Below are 14,648 nucleotides of genomic sequence, written 5' to 3' on the forward strand. Positions count from 1 at the left end.
CCAGGAGTAAAGGAAGAATTAGAATTATCTGCAGGAAAGGAAACAGTGAGTCCGCTGCCCAAGGTCAATGATGCCAAGCCTGGGGTCGCCTGGAGTCACCTGGGTCCTCATGTCCTTAAATATCACATATTAAATCCTGTTTTTGTCATGCTTGAAATTCTTTGGGGGTCTCCCATTGCTCTTGGGGTTCATTTAAAAACCTGTGGGATCCAGGCCCTGCCTATCTTCTAGCCTCATTTCTCTCTCCACACTGTGGTCCTTCCTACTTTGGGGTCTCTGCTAGGCACACTCCCTCCCCCACCCAACACACACCTGTATGAGTTTAAGGACTCTGCATTACAAGCCCAGCCCAGTGCCTGATGTATGGAAAGCACTTCGTAATTATTTTATGAAATGAACACCTATCTTAATTAATGGGTGAGTGTGCAAAGGTGGGGAAATAAGACCTAAAATTAACTGCTTTGGCCTAAAGCCATTGTTACCATTCCCCCAGGTTCCTCACCAGTCACATCCTCTCACCCACCAGCGGATTCACATGCGCATTCTCTCTGGACACCTGTCACTTCCAAAGCCACAGAAATGACAAAACCAAACCAAAAAGCATGTCAAAACCCCAGCAGGTCAATCAATCAGCAAAACAAAGGCTTTTTTCATTAAATACTCAAAGCTTTGGGTTCCTGTTCTAATCCGCATCTCAGAAGTCGCCCCGCCCTCCCCCCCCCCCTCAAAAGGCATTCTGGACCTCAGAAGCCTGAGCAACCGACTAGTGGGAGGGGGAGGAAAGCACCTGGAAGCCTGGCCACTGGGAGATGCCGCCCATCAGTGCTTCAAAAAGGATGGGCCAGCGTCCAGTACCAACAGGCCTTAAAGGGGTAAGGAGGGCCAATTCATTGTTGGTGTAAGTTGAATAGCCCTTAGGAATTACTTTGCAAAGTTTAACATTTACCACTTGTCCCAGCCATTCTACACTGAGCTTTACATCCCAAACGATTTTCACACTCTGTACAAAGATCTATGCCCCAGATGTTCTTTGTGACACTTTCCATCATCGAGAAAACAGTCCGCCCATCAACAGAAGGACCCAGCACATCATGTGCATCACTGTGGGGTATGGGGACATTCTTAGGACAAGGAGTCTAAAAAAATGTTAAAGGGAAAAAGCACCTTTCACAACAATAAAGTATCATACGGTTTATGTCTATATATATTTGAAATAATGAGTCGTTCTAGGATGTGAAGGGGAGTTGATGGGCTGTGGGGTCATAAAGGAGGGAATGGCTTCCAGGAGGGACATTCAGCAGACACTGGAAGGAGGAAATTAGGAGAGAGGAGAAGAAGATGCCCAGTCTTGAGAAAGGAGGTGAAAAGGCACCAAGGTGGGTCACATAATCCTGCCAAAAAAGTCAGGGTCCTTGCTGGGTACTGGAGGGGCGACCCAGGCCATAGAAGAGGGTGGGGGCTCCTGGAATCACCTAGGACCCCTTGTCCTGAGAGAAGGAGTGAGGCCTTCCAAACATTGTAAACAGGGGGATAACAGGGCAAAATGTGGAATTGCTGGTGTGTAGCTGTAAAAATGATCCCCACCGTCTCTTAGGAAGGGAAAATGCTTAGAAGCATCCTGAAGCCGAGGCAGAAGTGGGCTGGAAAGGTGCCAGGAGCTGTTGGGGGGCGATGCTCCGCCGTGTCCTGAGAGGGGCGCTGGTCTCTGCTGCCAAGCGAGATGACGTCTGCGACCCCTGGACTTGCTGCTCTGCACTGTGTAGGGCCTCTATAGGTTGACTCGGAGGGCAGACGTGAGAAGACGACACTCAGGCATGGGGGAAGGTAACTCAAGACCGCAGAGGAGGTTTAGTCCCTGAAACGCAGCAGATGGCTCTCTTCTCCTGATAAGGGGCTGGGGGTGGGAAATGGACCTTTAACTTCTGACTACAGAGCCCTTGTGGTCGTGATCTACTCAGTCGTCTTGGGTTAGGCTTCCCCATCCTGATTCAGTATCAGGATGTCCTGTGTTGGGGGAAAATGTGGGGAGCAGACCCTTTTTATGCCATAAAAGTCACTGGAACCACCAACTCCAATCAGTGACAGTGATCTTGGATCATTGTTACTATTGAACTTGCCCCGAAGGGAAACATGAAGGATACTATCCCTATACACGCCACATTCCCAGACAGAGGAGGATATGTAACCAACACCACCAGGGATGCCGAAGGAGGGGAGAGGTCTTTAATGCAAATGCTTTACAATGGAGTGCATATCACATTCATAATCCAAAATGCAGTAAGAAAAAAAATGACCTAAGCAACTGTTTCAGCATTTCAACCCTTTCTAGTTGTTTGTCCATGGAGGGAATTCCAGATCCCAGTCAAGGCCAGGATGGCTGAAGTCAGGATGAATTCAGCCCCACAGAATGCAATTCAGTCTCATTGCATTTGCATGTATGCGTTTCATAGGATTTGGGATTTGCAGGAGTTGTGGCAGTGATTTCCTAGTCCAACACAACCACTAGCTCATACTCATAATATGTAATTTTTTTTAGAAAGGAGGAGACTGTGTACCAGGCTCTGGGCTGGGCACTGTGTGTGACTCCTTCATTTAACCCTTATAATCATGCCTTGCGGTAGGTCCTGTGATTTGCCCATTTTACAGATGAGGAAGCAATGGTACAGTGAAATATTGCCACTAAAAGTCTTTGAACTTATTTTAAATATAAAATTTTAAAAAGAGAAATGGACCCCTCCTACATGGTGGGAATATAAATTGCTGCAGCCACTATGGAGAACAGTTTTATCTGAAGAAAACTGAAAAATAGAATTGCCATGTGATCCAGAAATCCCACTCCTGGACATGTATCCATAGAGAACTCTAATTCGAAGAAATACATGCATCCCTATGTTCACGGCTTCCCTAGTGGCTCAAACGGTAAAGAATCTACCTGCAATGCGGGTGACCTGGGTTCGATCCCTAGGTTGGGAAGATTCCCTGGAGAAGGGCAAGGCAACCCACTCCAGTATTCTTGCCTGGAGAATCCCCATAGACCGAGGAGCCTGGCAGGGCTACAGTCCATGGGGTCACAAAGAGTTGGACATGATGGAGCAACTAAGCACATATACAGTATGTTCATAGCAGCACTATTTTATAATAGGCAGGATTTGAAAATAACCCAAGTGTCCATTGACAGATGAATGGATAAAGAAGATGTGGTACATATATAATGGAATACTACTTGGCCATTAAAAAGAATGAAATAATGACATTTGCAACAACATGGATTGTTTAGACTTTAGAGATTATCATACTAAATGAAGTAAATCAGAGAAAGACACATTCCATATGATGTCACTTACATGAAGAGGAATCTAAAAAAGTGATATAAATGAACTTATATCTAAAATGGAAATTGACTCAATCATAGACAATGGTTACCAAAGGGGAAGGTGCAGGAGATAAATTAGGAGTTTGGGATATACATATACACACTATTACATATAAAATAGATAAACAGCAAGGTTTTATTGTATAGCACAGGGAACTATATTCAATATCTTATAATAACCTCTAATGAAAAAGAATTTGAAAAAGAATATATGTGTATAACTGAATCACTTTGCTGTGCACATTAAACTGACACAACATTGTAAATCAACTTACTGCAATTTTTAAAAATGGGTAGAAATAACCCTCCAAGAAGAAGTATCAACCAGTATAATATTGATATGATGCTGAGTACATAAGACCTATGTTATCTGTTAGTCAGTCAAGGATTTCTTTTGGAAATTGCTTAAGACAATGGTTTTCAAAATGTGGTCCCCAGACAAGCATCATGTCATCATTGACACTAGAGAGCTTGGAATGCATATTCTCAAGCCCCACCCAAGATGGACTGAATCAGAAGCTCTGGGTGGAGCCCAGCAAGCTGTGCTTTAACAAGCCCTCCAGGGGATTCGGATGGTTAAGGCTTGAATTAAAAAGAAAGTAAACCATCAATGGTCCCTGACTGAATCCTCATGGGATCTTTCAGAACTAAGTGGTTCCCCTGAACACTTCTTGGAGCTAGAAATCAGTTCAGTGCTTCTCACATTTGAAGATGAACAGAGTCTCTTTCGAGGCTGGCTGGGCCCCACACCTAGAGACTCTGACTCAGGTCTGGGGTGGGACCTGAGAATTTGCATTCCTGATGAGTTCCCAGGCCCTGCAGATGCTGATGGTCAGGCAGCACACTTGGCGAGCAACGGAAGGAGTCAGTGCCCAGGGAGGACTATGGCCAACTCAGAAAGCCCCCTTCACATGGATCCCTTTTTATTTCCTGAAATAAAAGAAATAAAATAGCTCTTAGATCCACTAATAATTGGAGTGTCTACTTATTGAGCTCCTACTGCACACTAGACCCTGGATGGGAGCATTGGTTTCACACTGGAAGATTCCAGAACTGCAGTCTGATCCAAGAGAACAAGCATTTATTTCTTGAAATAAGAAACAGATTTCTAACTGTGAGGGGAGGCAGTCTTCTGCATTGCAGGGAGATTCTTTACTGTCTGAGCCACCAGGGGAACTCCCTAACATTTTATTTCTAACTGTGAGACTGCCATCTTTGAATGGAAACTGAGAGACAGTTACAAAATAGGAGCCAATGTAGTCACAGCCAACGAAGACGTGCATCCGGGGACAGAGTAATGGGTTGAGGGTCTCCTCTCTACAGGTTCCTGCTTCTGAGTGCCCTCGGTGTCCCTTTGAGGCTGGGTTCCCTGCCCATCTCAGGCTCCCTCTGGAAGAGGGAAGTCATACCCAGGAGGTCGTTCTCTGGTGCAAAGGGCAGGAGGAAGACGGTTTAGGGGAGTGTTATGGGGTATCTGTAAACAGCCGGGAGATGACAGGTCCACACAGGTCTCTCTGGTCACTCCTGCACACAAAAAAAGCAGATAGGAATGCCTTAGCAGGCCTGTGAGGTGTTAGCTGGGAAGGACCACGCAGGATCCTCCAATGGGATGTATGAGTATACAGAGGACAGTGTGTACGTGACGTGCTAAGATTTTCTTTTTTAAGAATGCATGTTTAATTCAAGCACAGTCCACAAGATCAGCATTGATGGTCTTTTACCATTTGTCTTTAAAAATCTCGAAACCAATAAATCTCAGTAAATTATCTTAAGAGATCTGTCCAAGCATAATTTTGGCTCTTATTGGTAGAAAACATATTTTAAGATGGAAAAATAGAAAAAAAAAGATGGAAAAATAAACATTATGAAACAAAATGACTTTCTCAGTGGATCCTTCACTGAATAGGCCTAGGAGTCAAGAGAAAAGTGATGTGAAAAGAGAACAAGCATGAGCTGAAGACCTACTAAGTGTTAGACTCTGGGACCTTGGTCCTGTCTTTGAGGAAGACACAGAACTGAGGTTAGTGCATGACTGTGTATCACAGGTGATAAAGCTGAGAGAGATTAGTGTACAGGAGGGGAGTCTAAGGTGGGGTTGTGGTGGGGACAGGGGACACAGGGCTCTTGGAAACAATAGGTCTGGTTAGATGAAGAGGACAGAGCAGGGTTTGACAGCAGGGATGGGTGCCCTGATAGGAACCTGGTCCTCTGTGAGGACCACAGCACTTTCAGTGGCTGGAGGGCAGTGGGGTGTGGAGTGGGCAGTGGCAGTGGGCTCTGACACTGATGGTGTGGCCCTGGACCAATACACTGCCTGGCAGACAGAAGGGATGTCAAAACCAGAGATATGCTTAGGAGGGAGAGGCCGAAGGACTAGGGAGTTAATTGAATGTGAAGAAGGGAGGAAACAGGGCATCAGGGGAGCTCTTGGATCCACCAATAATTGGAGTGTCTACTTGTTGAGCTCCTACCGCACACTAGACCCTGGGTGGGAGCATTGGTTTCACACTGGAAGATTCCAGAACTGCAGTCTGGTCCAAGGCTATGGCTAGGGGATCCATCTTGAAGCAAGCACACTGTTTAATTTGAATTTCTTGATTATTTTGGGTTGAAGGAAGAGTGAGTGATTAAGATAGTAGAGGTTAGCCTCTCCCAATCATCCCAAGTAGGACCTCTACTAAGTTCTAGGGATTCCAAGAAGATCAAAATGTTCTCCTTGCCCTTAACAGACTCATAATTTAGTAAGACAGATGCACTGACAGATAATTAAAAAGTAATGTGACAGATATGTTAAAGAGACACACACATGATGCCATGGAAGTCTGTTGGAAGGTTATTTAATCCACTGGGAGAAGAAGAGGGATCCAAAAAGGCTTCCTGGAGGAATTGACACAGGAGTTAGTTTTACAGCTTTCTGCACAGGTCCTTCAGGTGTGGGGCTTGGCTTAAGGTGGGCCACTCGCTGGGGTAGTAAATACTGAAAGAGGAACAGGTTGGAGAAAAAGGTGACAAGTTCAGGTTCAGACAGATTGCCTCTGAAGCTGCTGTACAACTCCAAAGAGCGATGTCAGGTAGGTATTGGATACATGGGTTTGCCACTGGTCCCATTTTATAGATAGGAAAATTAAGGCTCAGACTGGCTAAGTACCCTGCTGACTGACAGCAACATAGCTGGATAATCACAGATTTGAGCTTCAAATCCAAGCCAAGGGGTGCTGGAGGACAGTCAGCTGTCCTGTGGCCCTGTGGGGACCGCCCCAGACACACGCTTGGTGGCCTAGTCAGCTGGGCCATCAGTCTAGAAAGACCTTTCAGAGAGTTTCTGAAGATGATCAACAGAAGGGAGAAGATTTAATTAACGGGAACAGGAGGGCAAAAAAAAAATGACTCCTATTAGAATGAGCTCACGTTCTCTTGTCTGATTTCCTTTCGATGGTGAGATAAGAAGGAAAATGGCAGAATTTCAAGTTCCACCCAAACCACCAGGAACCCTTCCCAGTGCCCAGAACCCACAACCTTCGCCCCCCACGTCGCCCTCCCACCGACATGCCACCCTCAGGGCCTACCCCAATCTTGCCCTCTGTGACATGAGCCAGTGGCATCTTGGAGAGAGGCCCAGGAGGCTCCCCCACAACCAGCCGCCTCCAGAGTGGGTGAGCAGAAAGCTTTGTGATGTTCTTCCCCTCCATTTGGAGAGGAGGGAGACTGAGGCCCACGTTATGGGGTCTTGAGTTTCGCACAGCCCAGCCTTCACACCTTCCTCCTGGCCTGACTTTTACTTGGAGCAATAGCTCTCAATAACAACCAGGACAGGCAAGTCACATATGCCCATAACCAGAGCCATGTGGTCCAGAGAGGAGTAGGGACTAGGATTCAGGAGCAGGGGATGGCCTGAGTCAGGACCTCAGCCAAGTCAAAAAGAGGACTCATGTGGACTAAATCATTCCCCTTTCAGCAAACAGTTAGTTAGCTTCTCCAGAATTAACATTAAAATTTTAACAAATACCAAATTGGTTTTTTCCCATGACTCCACTATAAAATTTTCTTCCCTGTGTGTTTGCTGGTGGTTTCTGTCTTATTAACAGTAACTCTCTCAGGGGGCCCTGTTTGAGGCTGGCATGTTGGCCACTTACCCCTTGTGTTCAGAAGGACAGCTTTCTTTACAGGAAGCTCCTGGGGGTTTCTGCTCTGCACCCACGCTAACCACCCAGCCCTCCTCCTGCCTGAGTCCAGGCCCCTCCTCCTGCCCGAGTCCAGGCAGGTGGCTGGTGTCCCTCCCTCCTTCAGCCAGGTTGCTAAGGAAGGATTTGGCATGAGCAGTTGCTTGACAACAGGAACCCCCATTACCCACCCTCACATCCTCTACATGACTACATGCAGCATCACCCAGAGCATCCCCAGATCCTGGTTCAGAGGCTGGGCAGGGGCCCCTCAAGTTCCCAGGGTCATTTTTATGTCCTCCCCTTGACCTCCTCCTGCCATATGAGACCAGCCTCCCCTGCTCTCCCCTGTCCCTTAGCTTGAATTTCTGACCCTGAGATGAAGCAGAGTGCAAATACTTTATCTGGCACGTCTACAAAATACCAGCATGGGGGAACTATTAGTGCGCTGGTGCTGCCATAACAAAGCACCACAGACTGGGTGGTTTAAACAACAGAAATTTATGGCCACGTAGTTTTGGAGGCCAGAAGTCCAAAATCAAGGTGTTGGCAGGTTTGGTTCCTTCCAAGAGCTAGCTTCAGGTGGTTTGCTAGCTGACTATGGCATTCCTTGGCTTGTGGGAGCATCACCCTGATCTCTGCCTTTGTCCATATGTGTTGTTTCTCCTGTGTGTTCAAATACTCTGTCCAAATTCTCCCTTTTTATAAAGATAATGGAAACAGTCACAGACTTTATTTTCTTGGTCTTCAAAATCACTGCAGATGGTAACTACAGCCACGAAATTAAAAGACGCTTGCTCCTTGGAAGAAAAGCTATGACAAACCTAGACAGAGTATTAAAAAGCGGAGACATCACTTTGCCAACAAAGGTTCATATAGTCAAACTATGGTTTTTCCAGTAGTCAGATATGGATATGAGAGTTTCCATAAAGATGGTTGAGCACTGAAGAATTGGTGCTTTTGAACTGTGGTGTTGGAGAAGACTCTTGAGAGTCCCTTGGACAGTAAGGAGATCCAACCAGTCCATCCTAGAGGAAATCAGTCCCTGAATATTCATGCTGAAGCTGAAGCTCCAATACTTTGGCCACCTGATGCGAAGAACTGACTCATTGGAAAAGACCCTGATGCAGGGCAAGATTGAAGGCAGGAGAAGGGGACGACAGAGGATAAGATGGTTAGATGGCACCACTGACTCAATAGACATGAGTTTGAGCAAGCTCCGGGAGTTGGTGATGGACAGGGAAGACTGGCATGCTGCATTCTCTGGGACTGCAAAGAGTCTGACACGACTGAGTGACTGAACACCAGTAAAGACATAGTCGTATTGGATTAGGGGCCATCCAAATAATCTCATCTTAACTAACTACATCTGCAGCAACCCTAATCCAAATAAGGTCCCATTCTGGGAGACTGGGGGTTAGGACTTTAACATATGAGTTTTGGTGGGGAGAGATGCAAGTCAGCTCATAACAGGGGTGAGAAGAGAAACAGGGGAAGAAAGGAAGCTGATATAGAGCTTACCATCCAGCAGTTTTCAACCTTGGGCAGCTGGTTATCCCACAGGGACTTGGGAGACAGTGGGGACCCCTGGTGGGGTAGATGTTGAGCGGCTTGTCCCCCAGCTCCCATTTACCCATGGCAGATGCTGCTCTCAGGGGACACAGTTCCTGGGGGTTTCCTACTGCTGTGCAGACAGAGTAGCCCCCAGTGTCCAGACAGAACTTCCCCTCACAAGCCAAAAGACAGGGGTGCTGGCAGCTAGACCTAGGGCTGAGCAGGTAGTGCCCAAAATGGGAAGGGTGATGGGATGTGTTGACATGTCACCAAGCCCCTGCCCCGACTCCCAAAGCCTCCCTGTTCACCAAGTCTATGAACTCAACTTTGGCATCTGGATCATCACACAGGACCCAGAGATGATGGGTCTCCTTAGTCTTCAGCATCTTCCCTGAGATCTGATACACCACCATCTACTATGGCCAGACCCGGTGCTCACATTTTGGAGGGAAACCATACCCAGGGGGAGCCTTATGGTTCATGACAGGGTGGTGGAGCCCAGACCCAGGAAAGCTGGGATTTTAGAGACAATGAGGGTAGGGCGAGGGGGGCTGGGGTGAAGGCTGACTCTGACTCACCAAGCCTTGTTCTTTCTACACATTAGCACAGCCAGGATCTCTCCCCCAGACACACCACCTGGGCGGGCCTGCAGCGTGCTTTGGGAAGACAGGCAGGGGCAGGCACGGGAGGGTCTCACCTTCTGCCAGTCCCGTCTTTTACATGAGGTTCCCCGGGCAGTAGGCAGGGGACCAGGAGCCAGGCCCCCAGGCGCTGCTGTCTCCTCCAAGCTTCGTCCGAGCCTCAGCCTGTGCTGGATGCCTGCCCACCAGACCAGGAGCAGGGCGGGGAAGCAGGCACCACCACAGAGACGATCCCATTCAACTCCTTCATTCTAGACGTGGAAACAAGGGCCCACCGGCAGAAGTTAACTGCTACAAGCCTCACATAGACTCCATCATGATTTATGAGGCTATAGTTAATAATCAAACACTTAAGATCTATTGAACAGGCCCTGGCATATTAAGAGCTCATTAGAAATTTTCTGATTTTATCATCAGAACAATTCATAGTAAAGTGTTACTTACTATCTCTGTGTGACAGATGCGAAAACTGAGGCCCAGATGAACTTGGCTGAGTGTGGCTCTGGGTTTCTGGGACAGGGCCACCTTAGGATGGGCTGTGCAGCTCAGGCAGGGTGGGGAGCCCCAAAGCACACAGGCCTCCCACATTCCACCTTGGCTCAGCCCCAGCGACAGGAACAGACAGGGAGCACCCTGGGGCCTGTCTGCCACCAGATCAAAGCACCAGGGTGGGGGCCGCCAGCTCTGGCGTGCAGAGCAGAGCAGGGCGGCAGCGTCTGGGCCAGGGAGGCCCCACAGCGCCCAGCAGAAAGCCACCCCTATGCCAGGGCCCTCCTCACTAGGTGCCCAGGAAGGGCCCTGGGAGGGTCCTGAGAGGAGGCAGGGAGGCTGCAGCAGGCCTCTTTTGGGGGTTTTGCTTGCCCATTGGAAACCCAGCCTCCCCAGCTTCTAACTGTTCCCCGCCCCATGCCCAGGGCTGCCAGCAGAGTGTGGGGCAGCCAGCAAAGTGTCCACGAGCAAAGGCTGAAACGTAGCTGTGGGAAACCAAAGCACTGCCAGGCACATGCAGTCAGAGCTTGCCCCTTGGGTGTCCCCTCACCCACTGCCACCCTAAAAGCCATCTGATGAAAGAGGCCAGGGGTCTGCACTTTGTAAAATCTTTTATTTTATTTTATATTTTATTTTCTCCAGCTTATTGAGGTATAATTGACTTACAACCTGTATCAGCTTTAGGTATACAGTGTAACAATTTGATGCATGTAGATATTACAAATCTGATTATCACAATAAGTTTAGTTAGCATTCATCACCTCACATAGCTAAAGAATTGCTTTTCTTGTGATGAGAGCTTTTAAGACCTACTCTCTTAGCAACTTTCAAATATAAAATACAGTCTTGTTAATTGTAGTCACCATGCTGTACATTACATCTCCAGGACTTATAAGTGGAAGTTTGTACCTTTTGACCATCCGTTTCACCCAATCCCCAATTCCCACCTCTGGCAGCCACCAATCTGTTTTCTGTTTCTAGTTCAGTCTTTTAAGATTTCACACATAAGTGAGATCATATGTTATCTGTCTTTCTTTGACTTGTTTCACTAAGCATAATGCCCTCAAGATCTATCCATGTTGTCACAGATGGCAGAATTTCCTTCTAATGGCTGAATAATATTCCATTATGTACATCTATCACATTTTCATTATTCATTCATCAATTGATAGACACTTAGGTTGTTTTCTTTAATTTTTATTTTATATTGCACTATAGTTGATTTACAATGTTGTGTTAATTTCAAGGGTATAGCAAAGAGATTCAGTTATACATACATATATACACATGTATGTATACATGTGTATATATATATATATATATTTTCAGATTCTTTTCCCATTTAGGTTACTACAGAATCTCAAGTCGAGTTCCCTGTGCTATATAATAGGTCCTTGTAGGTCATCTAAAGCTGAAACTCTAATACTTTGGCCACCTCATGCAAAGAGTTGACTCATTGGAAAAGACCCTGATGCTGGGAGGGATTGGGGGCAGGAGGAGAAGGGGACGACAGAGGATGAGATGGCTGGATGGCATCACCAACTCGATGGACATGAGTTTGGGTGAACTTGGAGCTGGCGATGGACAGGGAGGCCTGGTGTGCTGTGATTCATGGGGTTGCAAAGAGTTGGACATGACTGAGCAACTGAACTGAACTGAACTGTAGGTTATCTATTTTAAATATAGTAGTGTATATATATCAATCCCAAACACCCAATTTATCCCACCCCCAACTTTTCCCCTTTGGTACAATAAGTTTGTTTTTGAAGTCTGTGAGTCTTTCTGTTTTGTAAATAAGTTCATTTGTATCATTTTTTTTAGATTCCACGTAGAAGTGATATCATATGGTATTGTCTTTCTCTGTTGGATTTACTTCATTTAGTATGATTATTTCTAGGTCCATCCATGTAACTGCAAGTGATTTTATTTTATTCTTTTTTATGGCTGAGTGATATCCCATTGTGTATGTGTGTGTGTGTATGTGTGTGTGTGTGTATTCCACATCTTTATCCATTCATCTGTTGATGGTTTTTGCCATGTTTTAACTATTGTAAATAATGCTGCAATGAAAAAGAGGGTGGACAAATCTTGTCCACATGTTTTCATTTCCTTAAGATGTATGACCAGAGATGGAATTGCTGGGTCATATGGTAGTTTGCCAACTTTTGAGGAAGCTCCAAGGGGCCCTGTGCTTTGCAGCAGGGGAAAAACTCTTTTACCTACAAAATTCGGGCCAGTTAGGTACTTGTGCTAAACAGAGCATCAGAGCAGGAAGGGCTAAGAGATCACCCCATGTTGTGTGGAAGGGGTCCAAGAGCACATGGACATTTGATGATAGGTCTGGCTACCATGTCTCAGCCCCAGCCCTACTCTGTCCATGCCTGCATTTGTTTCTACCACTGCCATGACAAATTGTTACAAACTGTGCTTAAAATGACACAAGTTGTGTTTTTTAATTTTTAATTTAATTTTTGGCTGAGCTGTGTGGCATGTGGGGTCTTACTTCCCTGGCTAGGGATTAAAGCTTTGCCCCTGTAGTGGAAGTGCAGAATCTTAACCATTGGACCACCAGATGCTGAAGCTGGAGACCTGATGCGAAGAACTGACTCATTGGAAAAGACCCTGATGCTGGGAACGATTGAAGGCATGAGGAGAAGGGGGTTACAAAGGATGAGATGGTTGAATGGCATCACTGACTCGATGGACATGAGTTTGAGTGAGCTCCGGGAGATGGTAAAGGACGGGGAGGCCTGGTGTGCTGCAGTCCATGGGATTGCAAAGAGTCGGACACAGCTAAGCGACTGAACAACAGCAACATTAAACGGTGATATTTTGATTCTGTCATTCCTTCCTTGTTTATCAGTTTCTCCTAAAAAGAGAAACTTTATTTATATATATATATATATATATATATATATATATACACATTTTTTTTCATTCAATCTGTCTTCACATGGAGATATTTGGATAATTTCCAATTCTTTGATATCATGAATAATGCTGCTATTAGTAGTTTTCTGCATATATTTTATTTTATTTATTTTGGCTGCACTGGGTCTTCATGGCTGCACACTGGCCTTCTCTAGTTGTGGCGAGCAGGGGCTACTCTCTAGTTCTGGCACAAGGGCTTTTCACTGAAGTGGCTTCTCTTGTTGCAGAGCATGGGCTCGAGAGCACAAGGGCTTCTTTAGTTGTGGTGCACAGACTTGGTTTCCCTACAGCATGCAGAATCTTAGTTTCCTGAGCAGCGGTTGGATCTGCATCCCGTGCCTTGGAAGGTGGAATCCTAACCACTGGATGACCAGGGAAGTCCCTGCATATGCCTGTTTGTACTGTGTCTGAGATAGATACCTGGAAATGAGACGTGTTTGTCAAAGGGGTAAATGCATATGTGATTTTGCTAGATATTGCAAATTTCCCTCCATCAGGGTTGTCTGTTTCACATTTCCACTGGCAATGTATAAGAGTGTCTGTTTCTCTACAGCCTCACTGACAGATTTTGATGTCAAACTTTGGGTCTTTGTCAGTCTAATAAGTGAGAAACAGTCCCTTGTCTAGTTTTAATTTTCAGTTTTCCTAGTACAATTTATGGGTAAACACTTGTTTCATTCACCCATTCCTGATGCCAACTTTATCAAAATTGAAATTTCTATACACAACTGGTTCTATGTCTGGATTTTGTATTCCATCCCAATGGTCTATCTTTTCATCCACTCATCAGTACCAAATTGCTTCAGTTATGCTGCTAAGTCGTTTCAGTCGTGTCTGACTCTGTGCGACCCCATAGACGGCAGCCCACCAGGCTCCCCTGTCCTTGGGATTCTCCAGGCAAGAACACTGGAGTGGGTTGCCATTTCCTCCTCCAATGCATGCAAGTGAAAAGTGAAAGTGAAGTCACTCAGTCATGTCCGACTCTTAGCGACCCCATGGACTGCGGCCCACCAGGGTCCTCCGTCCGTAGGATTTTCCAGGCAAGAGTACTGGAGCCGGGTGCCATTGCCTTCTCCGTGCTTCAATTATAGAGACTGTTTTAAAAAATTAAAGTACAGTTGAGTTTTGGTTTCCCCAATGGCTCAGTGGTAAAAAATCTGCCTGCAGTGCAGGAGATGCAGGTTGTCTCTGGGTCAGGAAGGTCCCCTGGAGAAGGAAATGGCAATGCATTCCAGTATTCTTGCCTGGAAAATTTCATGGACAGAGGAACCTGGTGGGCTACAGTCTATGGGGTCACAAAGAGACAGACACAACTTAGCCCCTGAGCACAGTCTCGGTGGTGGCGCGAGGGATCTTGGTTGTGGCGGGTGAGATCTTTCGTTATAGGCTTCTCTCTAGCAGCATGCGAACTCAGTAGCTGTGGCGCACACACTTAGTTGTCCCATGGTATGTGGGATCTTAGTTTCCAAACCAGGCATTGAACCCACATCCTCTGCATTG

Source organism: Bubalus kerabau, chromosome 3 (genome assembly GCF_029407905.1).
Source record: "Bubalus kerabau isolate K-KA32 ecotype Philippines breed swamp buffalo chromosome 3, PCC_UOA_SB_1v2, whole genome shotgun sequence".
Lineage (NCBI taxonomy): Eukaryota > Metazoa > Chordata > Mammalia > Artiodactyla > Bovidae > Bubalus > Bubalus kerabau.